Genomic DNA, 21,697 nt, shown 5'->3' with positions numbered 1-21,697 from the left:
GGAAAAGGGGAAGAGAAGAGAGAGAGGGAGGGAAGAGGAGAGAACTTAAGATTGAGGCTGTGAGGAATCAGCTCACACGAGTAGAGCCTGAGGTGATCCATGAGCTGTGCTGGAGGCCCAGCAAAGGTGCTGGTGTGGTTTCACAATTAAGTCTAAGCCTGAGACTCCGAACTGAGAGTTCTAGCTTCAGTCCAAAGGCTCAAGAATAAGATGTGTCCCACTCCACCCAGAAGCCCAACTCTCAGCTTAGGCAGTCACGCAGGAAAAAGTTCTCACTTCTTGAATATTTTTGCTCTCTTCAGGCTTCCCGTGGATTTCATAATGCATATTAATGCTGAAGGATAAACTGCCTTAGTCCACAGATTCAAATCTCTTTCATCTCTCTATTTCTCTCTTTTTTTTCCTCCCTTTCTCTCTCTCTTCCCCCACCCCCATCCTCTCTCTCAAAAATACCCTACTGCCACATGGAGAAATAAGGTTTAGCCACATAACCTGACCATCATGTGGCCCGGTCAAGTTAAGAAATAAAATTTACCATCACACAGTAAAACCCTGATCGATGGTTATATGGAGAGGACTTCCCAAAAAGAAAAGGTCTGAGGAAAGTCCCTAGAGCAAACGTGTGGGCTGTGATAGGTGCTCCTCTTGTGACTACAGGGAAGAAACACACGGTGAAAATGACATTGGCAATAAAACTGGAACCAAGAGACCCCATCAAATGTACTCTCAAGAATAATGTTGCCAGCTACCCACTCCTTTGTGCTCTCATTCATTTGTAAGAGACATCTAATATTCTAAGGGAAAAACACATTTGAGTGTACAAAAAAATGAATGAAAATGGAGAAAGGAAAATAGTTACATAGTGAAGAACAGAAAGAAATGGCACTTTGTTCTATCCAGAAGACTGGAATATATATTCACAGTATCAGAGTGCCGACCATGTCATCGGCAGCTGGACTATTTCTACATTTTTTAACATGGTTGCTGCTTACTACATATGCTCCTGTGACTGTACCATGTGACCAACTTCAGAGACAGAGATCCCGGCAGGTCACCGGGATCATTTTAGAAGGGAAATATTCAGTACACGTGCTTTGAACTGCACCTTAAAAACCACAGGCATCACACAGAGTTGGTAGTCTCTGGGATTTGGTATTGAGTTTGGCTACATCACAGACATTTGCTTGTTGTGCTCCCTGCCCTAAGTGCCAACTCAGTATTTTCTGCAGATCTCTTACATAAAATGCACTGTTCATGGCACAGAGAGAAATGCCCAGATGAAGGGTGTGATCCAGAAACGCCAGGAGTACACAGCACATGCGCCTCGGATGTGTACATGGCAATGAAGCTGAGCACGGCTCATGTATAGGAAGAAAGGCACAGACAGAACAGTAAAAGAGGCATTTGCCAGTCTCACTAGACAAAACGGAGGGAGGCCATACAGCAGGGCTCAAAGACTCCTTTTTAAAGTTTCTCTTACCTTTGTAATTTTAAAAAATGTTTTTACAGGTGACATGTACATGATGGGAAGATTAAAAACATAGACAAGCAGAAAAACTCAAATAAACTACTGCATTTTCGTATGTGTCATTTATTTGAGACCGTACTGTCCACACATCTTGATAAAATATATCCCTACCTTGTTCATCCCTGTGGCTACCAAGTGCCGCCCCCCCAATGGATACACAATGGATTTTGTGTATCCCCAATGGATACACAATATTGTATTTATCCAGGCCCTTTCAATAGACACTTGGGATGTTTCTGATCTTTTATTACTGCAGAATTGCTAGGTGTATCTTAAAATATAATATACATATATTTGTGAGAAACTTTTAGGGGAAAATGATGAAAGGAGAATTTTGAGACCAAAGATGTATATATTCTCAAATTCAATATACATCGATACTGTGGCCTCTATGAAAGTGTTCCCAAACTCCACACCTGCCAGCCACAGATAAGAACGTTGATTTCCTTACCTTCGGCTGCCCAGCCAGATACTATTTCCCATTGCCTCCCAACCCACACACCTTGCACATAGGTAAGGTCACGTGTCTAGTCCTAGGCCATGGAATGTGGAACAATAAACAGAAAGTATGTGTGTCACAGAGAGGCCAAGGTGACCTGAAAGGAAACTGAATATCCTCCACCCTAGCTTGCAACGTCATCAAATAGAAACAGAAGAATCCAAGGCAGTGGGAAACAGTGGAGTCATGTGTGGCAAGCAACCTGCTTGCCCAAACCACCACACAAAGGACAGCTATGCAGCAACTTGGACTTACCACTGAGGGAAGAATACATTTCTATTGTATTAAACCACTGAAATATTGTTGTAAGATCTTTTTTTTTACCAAGATACCTTTTATCTAAAAGCCCAGATCCAGAGTTGTGGGGATACATGTTTAGGGAATCTTGCTCATGTAATTCAATATCAGTTTTCAATGTTAGTTGAAAATTGTTAAGTATGATGTTGGCTCTTTAAAAATATTCATTTCCTGATTACCAAGAACTTCTCTTGAATGGATATTAATTTAGCAAATATGTTTGCAAAATATGTGGAAGTGACCAAAAGATCTTTTCCTCTAACCTCTTTAATTCTTTTGTTTGTTTGTTTGTTTGTTTTTTCAAGATGGGGTTTCTCTGTATAGCTCTGGCTGTCCTAGAACTTGCTTTGTAGGCCAGGCTTGCCTAGAACTTGAAGATCTATCTGGCCCTGCCTCTCCAGTGCTGAAATTAATGGTGTGTGCTACCACACCCACCTTTTTTGAGCAGCTCAGGGGGAATCCCTCTCTTAAAGTTGTTATTGCACTAATATTTCCCCCAAAATAAACAGCCTCACATTTCTAATGTAGATAGACCATGTTTACAAAAGTAACCATGCTTTAGTTGCATATGTTATTGAATTCTAGATATAGAAATCAAAATAATAGATTGGCAAATTCTTTAGGCATCATTTATAAATTTTAAATTCCCATGGAAAAATAAAATGTATATAACAGACTCTCCAAAAGACAAATTTGTTGCTTTCAAAACAATGACTAGAAATCACACTATCCAGACCAAAAGTAAAAATAGGAGGGGTAGAGGAAGGGAGAAAGGGAGAGGAAGAGGGAGAGGGACAGAGAGGGAACAGGGAGAGGGAGAGGGAACTAGGCCTTCCAAGACTGGAGAAACAAGTTCCAAGAGGAGCAGAGAAAGGTGATCAACACACGCAGGAACACCCCCCCCCAAAGAGTCAGTCCCAGGCCAGGAACACCCCCCGGAAGTTGTCAGTCAGGCCAGAAAGGCTCTGGTCAGGGCTAACGAGATAAGCACACACCTTGATGTATTCTGGAGAAATTTCGAGAATAGCAGAGTAAAGAAAAAGCCTGAGTTTCCATAAAGAAAAAACAAGTTACATGCAAAGAAAAGGAGCAAGAAGTGGCCCAGTAATGAACAGACTGTACTAACATCCAAGAGTCTCCAGGAAATAAACAGTATAAGGCCTGGGGCTATCTGGTGTGGGTGTCGTCAGAGTTATGTCATTTATAGAAGTGCTGTCTGAGCATGCCTGCACCGGGAGCCTAACTGCATACAAGAGTCAAGTCTCTGTCACAGAATTTACATACATGGATCATCTTGACACACAAGACCCAAATGAGGCATTCTAACGTAATCTAATGTAAGAAACTGATCATCCAGACTGAAACTCATTACAAACATCTCTCCTTTCTCACCAATTACTTTTAATCCTGTCAGCCATACAAAACTGAACAATACTTTACTTTAGTTGTTCAGTCTAACACAACTTAGTGGAACTTCTGGATGAATTCCTCCAGTTCTCTACAAAGGCTTTCTCTATGATGGCTTTTTGAAAAGGTCATTTTTCACTTTATACCAACCAGATCACTCTGTATGCAGCTTACGTTGAAGAGATATTTGACCTCTTAAAATTTAACACCTACTTAGCACCAGCCAGAAATTTCTTAATGTTCCTCGACCTTCTCACTCAAAGTTCCCTAGCCCACTTGCCCATGTTTCAGACAGAAACTCACTTTCTCAATATAAAAGGAAGATGTATCATTAAATGCATATAATCAATGTATGGGTGGGGGGAGAGTGAAAAAATAGTCTATGAGCCCATCCATCCCCAGTGGCTGTATTACCTTATTTGGAAACCATCTTCCCAGGTATCACTGATAAGAGTATCCCCAGCTTCCCCACAGGAGCCTAAATCTAATAAAGTAGAAAGGCAGAAATGGATTTAAGAGAGACCACAGAGAAAACACAGAAAAGAGAGGAAGGTAACTACATAACCATAGAGGTAGAGAATGGAGTGAGGCTGCCACAAGCCAAGGAGAGCTAACGGCAGCAGGAGCTAGGGAAAGCAGAGATGTTTCCCTGGCCCTTCCACCCACTTACAGTTCTTTGCTATAGCAACCACAGGAAACAAGCACAGGGAACGGAAGGAGACATTTTGGTGGGGCCCTGGATCCCTCTCCTCCTCCTATCATTTTAACCCTAGCTGCTTTAATTTACTAATTCCATTACCCTCTCTGAGAATCAGATGCACCACCTTCTCTCGGAGATCTCACTAAAAATGAGAATGTGTAGATAAAAAGGCGAAACATACTGTCTCTATGTGAATATAAACTATGACTTATACTTACCCGAAATGTTAAATGAGGGTTGGAGCCTGGGCCCTCTATTCAAGCCTATTTACTGCAAATCTTTGCACAAATCAATGCATGCCTAATTTTGGCAATACCATCATCATATCAATTCTTAATATCAACTTTTATATATAGAAGCAAGCAGTCACTAATGCACAATGATCTCTCTTTGCCTCTGAGATCTAGTCACTTCCTCCCTACAGACAACCTTACTACAGTCACACTAATTCAGTAGGGATCACCTATCAGCCTACTTCTACAATAGACACAAACAAATCATTTGGAATTAAGTTGTTTTCCGAATTATCTGTGGACTCACTCACCATAATCCTAATTGTCGCTCTCACTGACCTAACTTACCCTACCGAGTTCCTTGCTGACCTCTACCTCCAGGTCCTGAGTTTCCCCACCAGGTGACCCTGACCTCCTTCCAGACCTAGTTCCTCTTAGTCCCTCTTGCCTGAGAGACCAAGTACCTCCATGGGGAGGGAACAGGCACACGCTCAGCACTCCAGCTCCACAAAAGTCTGTGTCAGACACTACAATCTTCCCTTGGCCATGTTCACATAAAGTGTGCATTTGTATTTTCTTATAATTACCACTACTGTAGAAATAAGAAATACCACCATACATATTAAAAAGTATGGAAAGGCTGCTCTTCTACACGCCTCAACTTCTTGGGGATAAGAATACTTAACATTTAAAAAAAATGAGGCTAGTCATGGGGGCATACACTTTTAATCCAGATGCACAGGCAAGTGGATCTTTTTTAGTTCAAGGTCAGCCTGGTCTACATAGTGAATTCTACACCATGTAAACCTACATAATAAAAACCTGTTTCAAATATATACATACATACATACATACATACATACATACATACATACATACATACACATACACATACACATACACATACACATACACATAAACATACATACATACATACATACATACATACATAAATGGTGTGCCAATAAATACATACTGCACTATAGTTTATCATCCTGTACCTTAGCCACTTTTTTCTGCACGGGAGAGAGTGCAGTATTTAAATCATCTTGGTTATACCAGAGTGTCAGAAAAAATACTATTCTCTGAAATTTTGCCTTTTCAAAAATCTTTAAATGAGCCTAAAAATTTCTTCCCAAGCAGGAATTAAAACAATCACAAAATAAATGGGCCAGTGTGGCTCAATAGGTAATGACACTTGCTTTCAAGCCAACCTGAGTTCTATCCCCAGGACCTACGGGATGGGAGGAGAGAACCAACTCCCACAACTTGTCCTCTGACCTGTACATGTGTGCTGTGGCATGACACCACACAGATGCACATAGAACAAGTAAGGCACATAAAAAGAGAACTGGCCTTTGAGATTTATAAACAACCACAGTGTCTACAACATACAGTCTCATCCATACAGCATACATCCATAACATGAGACATCTTTCAAGTACACTAAATCTTGGGAACTATAGTATTGAGTATACTTAGCTTCACTGCCTTTCCATAGGCAGAAGTTAAATCACTTCTAATAGGAAGATTCGATATCTGGTTTGCAGAACTACCATTAAAGAATTCCAATCAAATTCACACTTCAGAACTCTACAGTCAGAAGCTACATGAATATGGATGGATGCTACAGCATTACCTGCTTTGTAATTTTTAATTTTTTATATTTACTACATGTATGTGTGTGTGCGTGTGTGAGCACAAGTGTTGCCATGGCACAACTGCAAAGGTCAAAGGCCAACTTGCCAGAGTTGGTTTTCTCTTTCTACTGTGTAGTTCCGTAGTTCCAGGGATCAAGTCTAGGTCACCAGGTCTGACAGAAAGTGCCTTTGTCACCTGAACCACCTTGAAGACCCAACCCATGATTCTTAATAAAATATTCTCTCTCTCTCTCTCTCTCTCTCTCTCTCTCTCTCTCTCTCTCTGGATGGAATATAAAGACACTTACTGTATCGTTTCTTTCTAATAATAAGTTTAGCAATATTAGTCTAACTCAGGACCATTCCACAACCTTCATAAATATGGACTCTGAACATCTTCCCACTACCGCAACCTCTATGCTTCCCAGTGAGTTTTTATCCCAATAAACATGTTTCCCAGTAAGGAAACTTTCGCTAAAGATCTTAACTCCAGGGACTCGGGATTCCTTTTAGCAAGCAGACATCTTAGAAATCATCCACTCCAGCACTCAGTCACAACAGCCAAGTGTAGAATCTGGCCCCTCGCCACTAGAGGGGGTATTTCACTATCTCCTAATTTGGCTGACCAGAAATTCTGGTCCAACAAGAAACTAAGACCCAAGTCTGGCACCCAGCCCTTTACTTCTCTTGTAATGTGTGGCCCCGTCTCTTCTTTTTCTCTTCCTCCTCCTCCTCCCTCTTCTTCTTCCTCTTTCTCCTCCTCCTTATTCTCCCTCCTCCTTCTCCTTCTTCCCCCTCCTCTTCCTCCTTCTCCCCCTCCCCTCCTCCTCCTTCTTCTAATCCCTCCTCCTTTTCCTCCTCCTCCTCTTCCTGGTTTTTGGTAAGCAATAATACAAATCTCAATTCCTACTTTTATTATTCCCCACATCATCTTCACTGTCTTTTCCAGACTAATAAGCTACACAGAGCTCATCCTAAAGACCTAACATTAATTCACTGGAAAATAACCAGAAAACCCAACTAAGCTGTAGCAGATTTTTCTTTACTTTTTAAAAAATGTACCAAGTTCATAGACTTTCATTTAAGCCATAATAAGTACAAAAATAGAGGAAAATTAGTCAGTAACAAATTTGAAAGAAGAAATTCAATGTCTTTTGGGACTTGCTCAGAGTTTCAGATAGCAAATAGTGAGGCCACAGTAAAGACCATTTTGGGGGCCTCTTATTCTTTGCCTTGAATAAAAAGGAGCTGGGTGAGAAATAGGCCAAATACTGACCTACTTCCTCCTGACCTTAAGGGTCTAGATTCTAGATTCTTAAACATCTGGGTGGGTACTTATTTCTTTAAATTCCTTTTTACTCCTAGAAAATATGCACCGTCCCTATTACAGCATCCAGTCACTAAGTGAGAGACAAAGGAGGAGGGGGAGGGGAAGGAAGAGAGGCCAAGTTATCAGGTACCAAGCACAGCAGCACAACGCTCCAAGATCAAAGCCAACATCAGAATCAAAAGTAAGATTGAGTGGCAAATGGGAAGGACCCACCATAAGATACTTAAGGCCAAAAGGCTCTGTGGAGACAGTATTGCTGTCGTGTTCCCTGTTTTCTGCGAAGAACCCTGGTCTACAACATAGCACTGAGAAGACAGAAGCAAGAAATGGCCAGATAGGCTCTGCATCCAAGTTATGAAGTCAGAAGATAGACGGAAAGAGAAAAAAAAAAAAAAAACCCTCTGATAAGAGGAAAGCTATCAGAATAAGATCAAATCCTCATGACTTGGACCTGCCCCGGACTCCGGATGCTTTGACTGCAAGTGGCAAGGTCCCAGATCTCACCAACTTATACACGGAACTGTGTTATCTCAGAGAACTGCAAGTTCAGAGGAAAGGCACAGCGTGGTCAGCAATTCCACGAGGTCAAGCTCGGGTTTCTGCTGCCCTCTGTTCAGACATCTTTGAGATTCACTCCATCTCCAAGTGGCTTTTCTCAGCAGCCCAGGATGGTCAGAGTCGTTCTAGGCAGATACTCACATACATCAAATTAAAGAGGAGGAGCCACCTGTCTCTCCCCTCTTTTAATGTCAAGAAATTGCTTCCTAAAAGCCTTTGGCCATCTCTGTCCTCCACATTGTCCTCCACATCTTATTGGCCAAAACAACTTACTTGATGCTTTGTGGGCAAAAGAAATAGGATTCCCCATGCTGGTCTAGAATAATCATCTCAAGCAGAATGGTATTGGAGTACCTATCGCTATAGCACAGACTGAGGAGCCATGATGCTGAGTACTCCTGAGGAGCTCATGATGCTGAGTACTCCTGAGGAGCTCATGATGCTGAGTACTCCTGAGGAGCTCATGATGCTGAGTACTCCTGAGGAGCCATGATGCTGAGTACTCCTGAGGAGATCATAATGCTGAGTACTCCTGAGATCATGATGCTGAGTACTCCTGAGGAGATCATGATGCTGAGTACTCCTGAGGAGCTCATGATGCTGAGTACTCCTGAGGAGCTCATGATGCTGAGTACTCCTGAGGAGCTCATGATGCTGAGTACTCCTGAGGAGCTCATGATGCTGAGTACTCCTGAGGAGATCATGATGCTGAGTACTCCTGAGGAGCTCATGATGCTGAGTACTCCTGAGGAGCCATGATGCTGAGTACTCCTGAGGAGATCATGATGCTGAATACTCCTGAGGAGATCATGATGCTGAGTACTCCTGAGGAGATCATGATGCTGAGTACTCCTGAGGAGCTCATGATGCTGAGTACTCCTGAGGAGCTCATGATGCTGAGTACTCCTGAGGAGCCATGATGCTGAGTACTCCTGAGGAGATCATGATGCTGAGTACTCCTGAGGAGATCACGATGCTGAGTACTCCTGAGGAGCTCATGATGCTGAGTACTCCTGAGGAGCTCATGATGCTGAGTACTCCTGAGGAGATCACGATGCTGAGTACTCCTGAGGAGATCACGATGCTGAGTACTCCTGAGGAGCTCATGATGCTGAGTACTCCTGAGGAGCTCATGATGCTGAGTACTCCTGAGGAGATCATGATGCTGAGTACTCCTGAGGAGCCATGATGCTGAGTACTCCTGAGGAGCTCATGATGCTGAGTACTCCTGAGGAGCCATGATGCTGAGTACTCCTGAGGAGATCATGATGCTGAGTACTCCTGAGGAGATCATGATGCTGAGTACTCCTGAGGAGCTCATGATGCTGAGTACTCCTGAGGAGATCATGATGCTGAGTACTCCTGAGGAGATCATGATGCTGAGTACTCCTGAGGAGCTCATGATGCTGAGTACTCCTGAGGAGCCATGATGCTGAGTACTCCTGAGGAGATCATGATGCTGAGTACTCCTGAGGAGCCATGATGCTGAGTACTCCTGAGGAGATCATGATGCTGAGTACTCCTGAGGAGCTCATGATGCTGAGTACTCCTGAGGAGCTCATGATGCTGAGTACTCCTGAGGAGCCATGATGCTGAGTACTCCTGAGGAGCTCATGATGCTGAGTACTCCTGAGGAGCTCATGATGCTGAGTACTCCTGAGGAGCCATGATGCTGAGTACTCCTGAGGAGCTCATGATGCTGAGTACTCCTGAGGAGCCATGATGCTGAGTACTCCTGAGGAGATCATGATGCTGAGTACTCCTGAGGAGATCATGATGCTGAGTACTCCTGAGGAGCTCATGATGCTGAGTACTCCTGAGGAGATCATGATGCTGAGTACTCCTGAGGAGATCATGATGCTGAGTACTCCTGAGGAGCTCATGATGCTGAGTACTCCTGAGGAGCCATGATGCTGAGTACTCCTGAGGAGATCATGATGCTGAGTACTCCTGAGGAGCCATGATGCTGAGTACTCCTGAGGAGATCATGATGCTGAGTACTCCTGAGGAGCTCATGATGCTGAGTACTCCTGAGGAGCTCATGATGCTGAGTACTCCTGAGGAGCCATGATGCTGAGTACTCCTGAGGAGCTCATGATGCTGAGTACTCCTGAGGAGCTCATGATGCTGAGTACTCCTGAGGAGCCATGATGCTGAGTACTCCTGAGGAGCTCATGATGCTGAGTACTCCTGAGATCATGATGCTGAGTACTCCTGTGACATCATTTTCACTCCACACCAAGTCTACAGCTAAGCTGTTTTCATGATCATAGCTAAGATGGCTGAGCCTTGAGATTACTATTTGCTCACTTCCCATCATGAACCTATATATGTGTCAGCTATAAGGCACAGGAACTTGCTTGATCTGTCTGCTTTGGGGGGAAAAAATTTAACAAGGACTAGAGAGATGGGTTTCAGATCTCGACACCCATGTGGCAGCTCACAATCATTTGTAACTCTAAATACAGGGCTCCAATGCCTCTTCCAATCTCTGTGTACACATGTGGCTCACATGCACACACTTAGCTGCATGCAAATACGTGCACACGCATACACACACAGCCGGATAAAATAAATATTTTTTAAACCACAAGAACAGTAAGCAACTTACACAGCAACTGCAAAGAGGACAGCTTTCTAGGGCCCCATTTTGAAGATGATTCATTCCACCATTAGTTTGGGTCTGGAGAGATGTGGTAACTGGTGAGTTTACATGCTATGGACTCGGGCTCAGGTACAGCACATAGCATATATCAGACACCCTTGTTTTAGAGAAAATCTCTTTAGTTATTTTCCTCCATGCTTGAGTATAGTAGTACAGACCTGTTGTTCCTGCACTTGAGAGGTTAAAACAGTAGAATCTCAAGCTGAAGGCTAGCCTAGAGTCCACAGCAAGTGCCTGTGTCCAAGAGCAGTAACTCCCTCCATTGAGATGGAGTTCTCTGTGACAAACTGCATTCACTGTAAGGCAAACAACTTCCTTTGTATCTATTTCTACTATTTAACTTATACAAATAGTATGTAGCAAGCATGAACTTTAAAAATATCATATGGAGAGAGGGGAGGCTAAGGAAGGAGAAAAGGAAGGAAAGAAAGGAAAAAGGAAGGAAGGGTGGATTTCACAGGAATTCTCGGCTTGTCCCCTTTAGAAACTCAAAGGTTTGGAAGAATGGCTTCATTAACAAACTGTCCTACTTATGGCAAATGGGAGTCTTGAGCACTGAGGCTGAGGCAGAATGAACAGAAGAGAAGAGAATGACGACCTATAGATTAAGTCTAATAATAATTTATCAAACATGGCCTGGCCCACAGTTGTAAAATAAAAGGCAAAAATGAACAGAAACGTAATCTGGGGGGAAAGGTGATAAAATAATACTTGAGAGACTCTTGGGTCAGTCAGGGCAACTAATGACAGTAAGCAGAGTTGATGTTTGAAATGCCTTCAAATCACAGGGAGGGACAGCATAAGTTATTCATAAACTCATTTGCAGCTCTTTTTTTTGTCCTTCTATTCCTTATCTATATTTTTCTGAGTGTCCTGTACTGTGCAAGCATGACCTTTCTAATGAAGGAAAAAGAAAACAATCAAGCCAACATGGTTTTATCTTGCTACTAGATGTTTGAACCGTTCCAACTAAGCCTCTACTGCCCCTTAGTTAAGATCACATTTGTCCAGCTCTCTCCAGCTGCTGAAAGGCTAAGCTGACTTGCCTTAACGTTTTGATGTCACAAGCAACACCATGCTGCTGTAGCTAAATGTGAAAAGACTATTAAAAAAAAAAAGTTTCAAGAATGAGCCATAGTGCTTGACCACTCACAGATGCACTAATAACACCTCTCAAAACCTAATAGCTTAAGATACCTTTTGGAGTAAACTGATGTTGTTTTAACCAACTTTTCCAGTTAATCAATTTATATAAAGTATATTTGACCAAAATAACTTCTAAGCCAAACTGATACAGGGCAGAGTGTACCACCACCCTCAGAGGGAAGTCTGAAGGCAGAGATAGCAAACAGGATCAAAAAGTAAGGCTCAGTCATAAAGAACAGGCACGGTGGCCTGGGCAGGTTTGGAGAAGAAAGATGCCTGGGGCAGTAGTTCAAAGTGGAAGGAAGTCTTTTATTAAAGAGCACCGGCAAGAGCCAACAATGGAGTGGATTTAGCTCTAGTGGCCTGGATGCTCTCTCCTGGGAGGACAAAGCCGGGGTTCTCATTCAGTAAGAGGTTCATCCACAGCCACATTTCAAGTAGAGGAAGAAAAGGGTTCCAGAGCTGGTCAGTGCGGAATGGAAATACCAGCACTGCTTTCTGCCATGTTGGCTCCCCTGGAAATATAGGAGGTAAAAGCCCACTCAGTCAGACAAAGCAGAGGAGAGAAACAAGACAGACCTCAGGAGCAGAGGACTCTGGTAGTGTAGCTCAGCCTCTGGAGAGATGGTTCTCAGTGACCATCAAGAGCCAGGGGCTACCTTGGGTCTGAAGTCTTATGAATGAACCTTAGTAGATTTAGGATTCCTTTGGAGCCAATCTCTACACCATGAGAACTGGCACACCTTCTGGGCAGCCTGGATCCACTCATACGACTGCCAGGCTGTTGGGGCTGTTGAGGAAGGCAGAGGCAGCATGGTGAAAGACAGCAGTACCACTGCAGAGGTTCTCAGTGGGAGGAAAAGCAGGAGTGTGTTCATGTTCAGTCACGGCAAAGAAGGTGTGAAAACAGGAAGTGAATGAATCAGTCCTGCTTCCAGAAGCAGCAAATGGGAAAGAGCAGACTACTGACAAATGGGGCCAAGGCAGCTGGATGGCCAGCAGTAAAACACTACTACTCTGGACTGTTTCCATGCCATACACCAAGACAAATGAGTCGAATATGAAAATCTAAAATAGAAGTGGTAGAAGGATACAAATCAACATGAAATCCTTCATAGACCTGGAGTGGAGTGGGGCTTTCTAACTGACAAATTCCAGAAGTCCCCGAAGTGGATACTGACAAGTAAGACCATATATTTTACAATCTACATAACCACAAGACCATAAGCAAAGTTCAAATGCAAAGGAAAAACTAGGGGAATGTGGTGCAATTTGGATCACACAGGCAGATATTTATACTGTAACAGACACTGCACAGAGATGTTTTTAACTCCCTCCACCTCCCAAAACATGGCATAGGGTCGAAAAGATGCTTCACAAAAGAGGGAAGAGAAATGGCTCTTAAATATAGGAAAAGGTGTTCACACTTACTCATAAGAGTAACAGAAAGTAAAACCACACCAACAGTTTTCACTTGCCAGACTGAAAAAAATCCCAACATTAAAAAATGTGCCTTGTTGCCAAGAATATGCATTAATTGGTATTTGCCTTTATTTCAATGGAGGTCTAAACTTTCCAACTCCTGTGGAGGACCATTTGGCCTGGTTTATCAAGCTTCTACCATATTTACTCTTTGGTCCAGCAAACCACTTCTAGAAATGTTATAAATATATTTGCATAAGTATGAAATCATCCTCAATGTATTTATTGTGACAACACTTCTAACTACAGACTTAAACTTCCCAAATGTCAACCAGCATAGGACCAGCTAAGTAAATGACGATACACTGCCTGCCCTCTGGGGCAATCGCTAAGACACATTATAGTGGAAGATACCCTCCACTATTAGAGAACCAACTCCGAGATAAGCTGTTAAGTGAAAAAGGTAAGGACAGCATGGAAATGCCCTATTTGTCTAACAAAGAAACCAATTTCATGACGTATGAAACCTGTAGAAGAGATGGGCTTAAGGGTGCCCAGCTGCAACAACCTAGGAAAGCTGGGGCAGGACTGCCAGGACCTGGAAACCAGCCTGGCTCCAGTGTGACAGACCCTGTGTCAAGGAGAAAGCAATCTCTGGAAGTGGGAGGTGACAGCAGGTGGGGGAGGCAGCAAGTAAGAAGGGGGAAGGGCAGCAGGTGAGGGGAAAGGGCAGCAGATGAGGGGGGAGGGCAGCAGGTGAGAGGGAAAAGGCAGCAGGTGAGAGGGAAAAGGCAGCAGGTGAGAGGGGAAGGGCAGCAGGTGAGGGGGGAGGGCAGCAGGAGAGAGGGAAAAGGCAGCAGGTGAGAGGGGAAGGGCAGCAGGTAAGGGGGAAGGGCAGCAGGTGAGGGGGGGAAGGGCAGCAGGTGAGGGGGAAGGGCAGCAGGTGAGGAGGGAAGGGCAGCAGGTGAGGAAGGGAAGGACAGCAGGTGAGAGGGGGAGGGCAGCAGGTGAGGGGGGAGGACAGCAGGTGAGATGGGGGGAGGACAGCAGATGAGAGTTGAGAAAAAGGCACCCTCAGCCTGTGGGTGGCACATACATAATGACTTTAAGGCCTTGAAGAGAAGCATAAAGGGTCAGAAAGTACAGTGAGAGGCATGGTTGGAAGTCTACAACTACATGGGAGGAAGTCACCGATGCCAACACTTATATACCAAGGACAGGGGCAATGAAGAAAAGAAGGGAAAATGAAACCTTGCAAAGGCATCACGAATGGTTCATCAAAACAGAGACCAGCCAGAGATGAATTCTTGAGGGTAGGGGTGGGAGTCTCAAAGTAGTGCAGGTAAGAGGAAGATGGCTCAGTCTGTAAAGTACGAGCCACAGAAGCATGAGGACTTTAGTTCAGATTCCCCCACGCCCACATAGAAAGCCACACTACCTGTAATGGTGCACATCTACAATCTCTGATCTGGGAACCTCAGGTGGAAACACCAGGATTCTCAAAGCTCACTGACCAGTTACTCTGCCTCAAAAACAACATAAGTAAAGAGGAATAGACCTTACTTAATTACACACACACCTGTGTGCACACGCAAAGTCATGCAACAACTCCTTTGAATGGCTAGATTGGGTCTACATTTGAACACAGGTGTCAATATGAGTGACTCGGAGACATCCGGAAGTAGTCTCTGTAAGGTAGGCCCACTCACTGATGCACAGACAGTGTAGAATGGACTTTCTCTGCACCTCTTGTGTCTGAACCATGCATGAGTAAAATGACCTTAGAAGGCCCAGAAGGCTGCAGGTGGGTAAGAATAAAGAAAGAGAATATTCTGAATAGCTTCTTACAATCCAGTTTCATAGATTCATCAAATGCTTTACAGAGCGCGTACTCTGATAAAGAGCCGTTGTGAGGGCTCAGCAAAGTCACCCAAAGAGACCGTCATCCAAAGAATACAGAGGCCCCAGACAACTAGAACAAAAAGACATTTTTAAAGAGTCTGAGACAAGAGTCTCCCAAAAAATGTTTGAAAAATTAAAAAGTGAATTTCACAACTACAAAAAAGTACTTGTGCTATGGTAAATACATTGCAATTTCTATCCAGTTTTTCTATTGTTGCTTTTTTAAATGATGATTTAATAGAGGAATTTAAAATTAGATTTTTTTCAGAAATTAGAAAAAATAAGACAATTTATTGAATTTTACTACACTTAAATAGCAGAAATCTTTAAAATATGTCTTTCTATTCTCCTCACCACAGTTGATAAAACAGGAAAACATAACAGGAACAGGGAACTAATGTAGAACAGATGTCAGGGGAGAATTTTTCCAGTACTGAACTATAAACATGCAGAATAAATACTGGGAAATGTACTATGGTTAAAAAAAAATCAGAATCGGTTACTAATTACACGATCTAAGTAGGAAACCAGATACCTAAATATGTGGAATGGGCTCTTTAAAAATAGCCCTGACGGACAAATGGTCTTTACTATCCAAACTTGATTTCGACAACACAGAAACCTGCAATCTGCTAAAATTCAGAACTTTCCAGTGCCTACAAAGCTGGGTTATTCATTCAGAATATGAATCCAACCACAGGACCAGCACGCTCACAAGCAGAGTCTGCTGTGCTTCTTTTCATCACTTTGCCAGCGTTTCTTCCACTCGGTATGCTCTTGGAACTGCCCGGTGACCTGCCTGTATAGTTACTCGATGTGCTCTTGGATCTTCCCAGTAACCTGCCTCTATAGTCCACTCGATGTGCTCTTGGATCTTCCCAGTGACCTGCCTCTATAGTCTACTCAGACTCAACCGGACAGGCAAAGACTTTATCCCATCTCAGCACCATCCTTCTCTAGGAAAAAAACCAGAGGACAGCTCTAGCCCGGCTGCTACTCTTGAGAACCCGCTTGTGCCTAGCATGCAGGAAGGATCAGGAAGGAATGAAGAGCAGCAAACAACAGAATCGGCTCCAAGAAAGTTTGCTAATTTGTATGAAGTCAATTTGTGACTCATCCATATTCAGATGAATGTTCAAAGACAAATTCCAAGGCTAAATATAAAATGACTTTTGGACTATCCAGGCTTCTGCTCATTTCTAGCTTGCGGACAGGATAGGGCTGTGATGTTGGCAGTACACTAACTCTCTCAGACCACTGACATCCCACTCATTTGATGGCTGAAGTTCAGAGTTCATTACCATGAAAGCCAAAGCAATTTAATAAAATACTACTACCAATGTAACAGTACTACCAAAAGCAAAAGTGCCCCATAGACCAGCTAATGAGCCTCCTGACCACAGTGGTAACTCAGGAGACTGGGGCAAGGCTGGCTCATGATTCACAGAATTCAAGTGGTTCGAAAAAGCATTCAACTTTAGGACCTACGAGACCAGAAAGGGAACTCAGCACTGTCATTTACAGATCCTGGCACTGAGGCCCCTAAAAGATTAAGGTACCAAGGTTCAGTGGCTTCAGGATAGCCAAGGCCTGTCCCTGTCTCTGTGCTACACGGCCTCTCACTTTTGGAGGAATGGAAGGAACCAAACGTCTACATGTGAGGTAGTATTTTTTTCACAGCTGGGATAATGGGAAAGAATTGAGCAGCTAGGTAAAACCTAAACTGGCTTATTACACGTGAGCAATAACCCTTCCCTCCTAAATGACTGCAGTCTTCCACCTACCAGTGACGGGGGAGAACGTGACTAAGAAATCAAACAATCTTCTAAACAAGATTACAAGCCTATCCTGGCCATTATCATTACAGGTGGACTAATTAATTAATGTCATTAATGACACTGTAGAATATTACTAGCCCTTACACCACAAAATAGTCTTTCAAACTCAGGTTTTTACATCTTAGAAAATGTTCTACAAAACCAGAAATCCTTCCTCCTTTGTTGTTTTGCTTTTTTTCTTTGTTAAAGTAAGATTTACCACTTTAAGTTACATGAGCTTCTAACAAATCATAATTTCCAAATATTGGCCCACTTCATCTCCTCACATAACAGAGTGGCATACAAGTCTATTTCAACGTTTCAAAAGATAAAAAATTCAAGAATTTTTTGCATCTAACTCACTGAACATAGATGTCATAGTTCCCAGTTTTCTAAGTATTCAAGTAGTTTCCCCCAGAAAGACAGTAACACTTGCAAGCCTAAAGCATCCATCGTTCATTGCTGAAAGCAGCATAAGAGAAAGTAAAAAGTAGAGAGGAAAGAACTTAGAACAGAGTAAGAGTCAAACCAAAAGTCTGCCAGGAAAGAAAAGAAAAGATCATAGCAAAGCTTCCTACGCAACAAGCCAAACTGTCATTTCCTTGTATCACCACGCAGCTGTCTGCGCTTCTGGCGGGCACCTTGACAAGCTGTGTTCAGTCAGGAATATGAAAAGTTCAGGTAAAGCAAACAATGCTAGTGACCTCAAATATATCCATCCACGCCAAAAATGCCCTATCCGTATACCTGCCATACTATAGCTGCCTTCTATCTGCACTTAAGTTAGGCCATATTTTATGGCTACTCATTGTCTGTGAACATTCTTGGGTCCCACAGAATTCTCGGGATATGTGAAGCCTGAGATTCAGCATGGCTGTAAGCTATGGACAAAAAGAGAGTTAAAAAGCAGGAAAATGAGAATGTCATGAAAGACTCCAGCACAAGCTGGCTCTTCAGAAGCTCATTTTAGACTCGAGAGAAGATCCAACAAGTGTAGAAGGAGGAGAAGGCTATCCATAAAAAAAGAGAAAGAATGTGTGGAAGGCTGTGTGAAGAACAGTGAGGATAACAGTTCAGCCACCACAGGAAGAGTCTGAGAATAAGAGACCTTTGGCTCTGGGGAGACAGAATCAGCTGCTGAAGACTTTTAAGGCCCTAGGTGACAAAACAAAAGGTGTATTTTAGGAAGACTAATCTGACAAAGATAGAATTGATTTGATAGATTAATTCTGGGGCTAGGAACAACTGAAGGGTGTGTGTGTGTGTGTGTGTGTGTGTGTGTGTGTGTGTGTGTGTGTGTGTTTAGTATAGAACCTCTGCCCTGGTTTTAAAAAAAATACAGACTTAAAATTCAAAACCTACTTTCCTTAGGTAACTTCTGGCTTGCTATCTCAGTGTGTGTGTGTGTGTGTGTGTGTGTGTGTGTGTGTGTGTGTGTGTTACAATGCATGTAGGTGTGTATATGGTACATGAATGTGTGTGGGTGCACATACATGTAGAAAGCAGAGATGAGCATACAACTCCCTCTGTAGCCCTCCACCTTATTCGCTTAAGACAGAGTCTCATAGAAGCAGAGTTTCAAGCTGGTTTGGCTAGACTGGCTAACCAACAATCTCCCAAGATCTACCTGTCTCCTGTCTCCCAAAGATGGGTTATAGACACAGAGCCATACATGTCTTTCCACATAGATGCTGGGGATTCAAACCCTGGTCCTCATGCTTGTATACCAAGTGTTCTTTCCCACTGAGCCATCTCCCCAGATCCTGGATTGTATTTCTTTTTTCATCTTCCCTTACTTTTAACAGTAACCATTCTTTACACACTACTAAAATCAACAAGATTGCATGCCATTCTTCTTAGACAGTTGTTTTGAATCCTACATTGTTAAAAAATAATTGCTTTATATCAAACACACAAAATTTCCTCAAATCCCTCATTTTATTTTTCAAGAGAAATATATCTTTCTTTCTTACAAGTAGATTATAGGTAGAAATCCACATCAAAATAAAATAAATGAAAGTTATCTTACAAACCTATAATAATTACTGTATAGATAGCTTTAACAAACTGCTGTTGAAAAGCAGAAATTAATTTCTTAACGTTACAAACTAGAACATACATGAAAGTCCTTTTTTTTTTTCTCCAGAAAAAAAGGCCCAAAATTGGGATGTCTTCATTATGCCACAGATTAGGGCACTTATTCTATTCAGTTTCCCAAAATTGGAGATACAGCTGTAACCAGTACTGGATTTCACTTAAGAATATTATAATCATAAAAGTAATCTAGATTTCTAATAAATAAATAAATAAATCATTGCATAGGCCTCATAGAATATTATTTTCTATTTGTAGTAAGTCTGATCTTTATAGTCCAGAAAAGAATAGATACGAACATATGCTTTTTAGAAAAACAGGAAAATTCTGTTTGGCTAATAGAAAGAACTAGCTCTCCTTAGGGACCTTTGATGAAGCAGAGGAGAGTGTCTATAAGAAGGCCTAGACCTGTCTCTGCTTCCATGGCTTTTCTTCTAAGTTTCAAAAACTTGGCAGTTATCAATAACCACTGCAAACTCTCCAATGGTGGACATTCCCGCTCTTAGCATACCCAGCCAGGAACAGCAGACTAGCTCACCCTGACTGAGCATTAAGGAACTAAGGCAGGTGACCTGAGTGATCCTCAGGACTGAAAGGATATTAAAGAAAGCACAAGAGGAGAGTAACATAAAACTAGCCAGGATAGGTCCCAAACACACACCCACTCAAAGACAAAATCTGTTCCTGGAGAGTCCCAGCTAGCTAGGGGTGAAATTTATTTTTTAAGGTAAACTAGGATAATTGTTTCCTCTCCAGTACTACCGGGGGGGGGGGGGGCGGGGGGAGAAGCACTGTTTATATAGAGTCCTAAGTGCTAAGAGTTGGAGAAGATCCTCCTTCAACCCAGGAGTGTCCGTGATATTGGTTTTTGTTACCAACACACATGCAAGCGGCATTATCATGGATCTGGTAAATTACTTCTGTCTCAACTCAGGACACCGGAACCCTCCAATTCACATGAACAAAGTTAGTGACTTTATAATAAACTGAGTGAGCAAGGACCTTTCACATATTCAATTAGAAAATGGAACGTATTCCATAATTCCATGGAAAGATGTCATGTCTCCTAAAAATTGTACCTAATTTTAGGGTTCCTGAATTAAGTGATTCCAGCTCTGCATGAGATTTTAAAGTGAAGGAGAATGGGTGGGGTGCAGAACACAGATGAAATTTTTACAGCATGGAAATAAAATTATTTTTAAACCTTCTTAAGGGTGAAGAGTTAGGCAAGAAGTAATACGTGGAAAACTGTCAAGTGCTTCTCTACACACCCACCCACCAGATACCATCGCAGCCGGCTGGGGGAGTCTCCCTCTTCTTGCCTGACAGCTTCACTTTCTTTGAGGTCTGGAACTGGTGATCACACTGGTCCGTCATGGTATTTTCAGTTAACAAAGCAGTTACTCAATAGGGGGAAAAAGGCACAAAGGATCGGGGCAGCTGCTGCTGCACCCATGATGCAAGTGCAGGCTGAGCCCCGGGCCGCCACCGCCGCCTCGACTCCTCCGTGACGTCCGGGATGGGTATCCCCGGCTCTCAGGAAGTGGTGGCCGCAGGCAGCTCCGCCCCCTCGCGAGTCAGGGCCGGCCGGGCAGGCTCGGTGGCAGGACCTGGCCCAAAGGCTTGCAGAGCCCGGGCGAGCAGATGGGGAGTACCGCGCTAGGCCTTGCGGGCACGCGCGCCCCAGGAAGCGCGCCTCGCTCGCGCTCGCGCCTCCCTTCCAGCCCCCTACCCTCGGCCCCACGTTGCCCGGCACCAAACAGGGTCGAGCGGAGTACAAGATGGCGACCCTGCAGCCCGCTCTCCGGGCAGAGTCCGGGCGCCCCTTCGTGCGGCGCGCGCGCGCGCTCCCGACGCCCCACTAAAAATAGCCGGGACCCGTCTATATTTGGTTCGCCGGATCCCGGCGCGGACGCGCGCGTCCCACCCGCCCCGCCCCACGCCGCGCCGCGCTGAATGGAGACGGGAGGGGGTGACCGAGGGGAACCTACTCCGCTATCTGCCGCGCGCGCCGCCGCCTGGGCCCGGCCAACCGCCCAATTTAGTAACATCGCCTGCGTCAATCACGCGCCTCGCGTGCGTCAGCGCCGCGCGGCTCCAGGTCCTGCTCCCCCAACCCCCCAGCCTTTGAATGGATTCAATGTAGGAGCGCCCTCCTTCCTTCTGGGCTAGGATAGGAACGCACCCGCAGCCAGGGGGCTCGGTTCCTCTGGGCTGGGACAATTTTCGGAGCGTCCTCTCACGGTCTGAAGCACACTAGCTCGCTAAAGTGAAAGTGGAGGCGTAGAAGTACAGAGATACACTATGCACGTGTTGTTTTGTTTTTCGAGTTTCTGGTCCTAGTTCGAACCGTCTTCGATTCTGAAGCATGTGCTATGATTAGGGGATCCTCTTCCCCCAACTTTGCCACCCACACGCTCAAGTGTTGGGACAGGTCAAAAGAAAACGCCACTTGGGGT

General features: G+C 43.8%; 1 long non-coding RNA gene across 3 annotated transcripts in view; it reads right to left on the bottom strand.

Moving 5' to 3' along the window:
• LOC143442454 (uncharacterized) overlaps positions 1–21,132 on the bottom strand; it is a 59,786-nt gene extending 38,654 nt beyond the window's left edge. For 2 of the 3 annotated variants that reach the window (XR_013110688.1, XR_013110687.1), the window contains exon 1: positions 20,518–21,132. This is a non-coding gene — a long non-coding RNA (uncharacterized LOC143442454). The remainder of the gene's footprint in view (positions 1–20,517) is intronic. The other variant, XR_013110689.1, reaches the window with a different exon arrangement.
• Positions 21,133–21,697: the final 565 nt, after the last annotated feature.

This window comes from Arvicanthis niloticus, chromosome 5 (genome assembly GCF_011762505.2).
Source record: "Arvicanthis niloticus isolate mArvNil1 chromosome 5, mArvNil1.pat.X, whole genome shotgun sequence".
Classification (NCBI taxonomy): domain Eukaryota; kingdom Metazoa; phylum Chordata; class Mammalia; order Rodentia; family Muridae; genus Arvicanthis; species Arvicanthis niloticus.
Note: the sequence above shows the minus strand (reverse complement) of the source record. Positions and strands in the feature narration are given on the sequence as shown.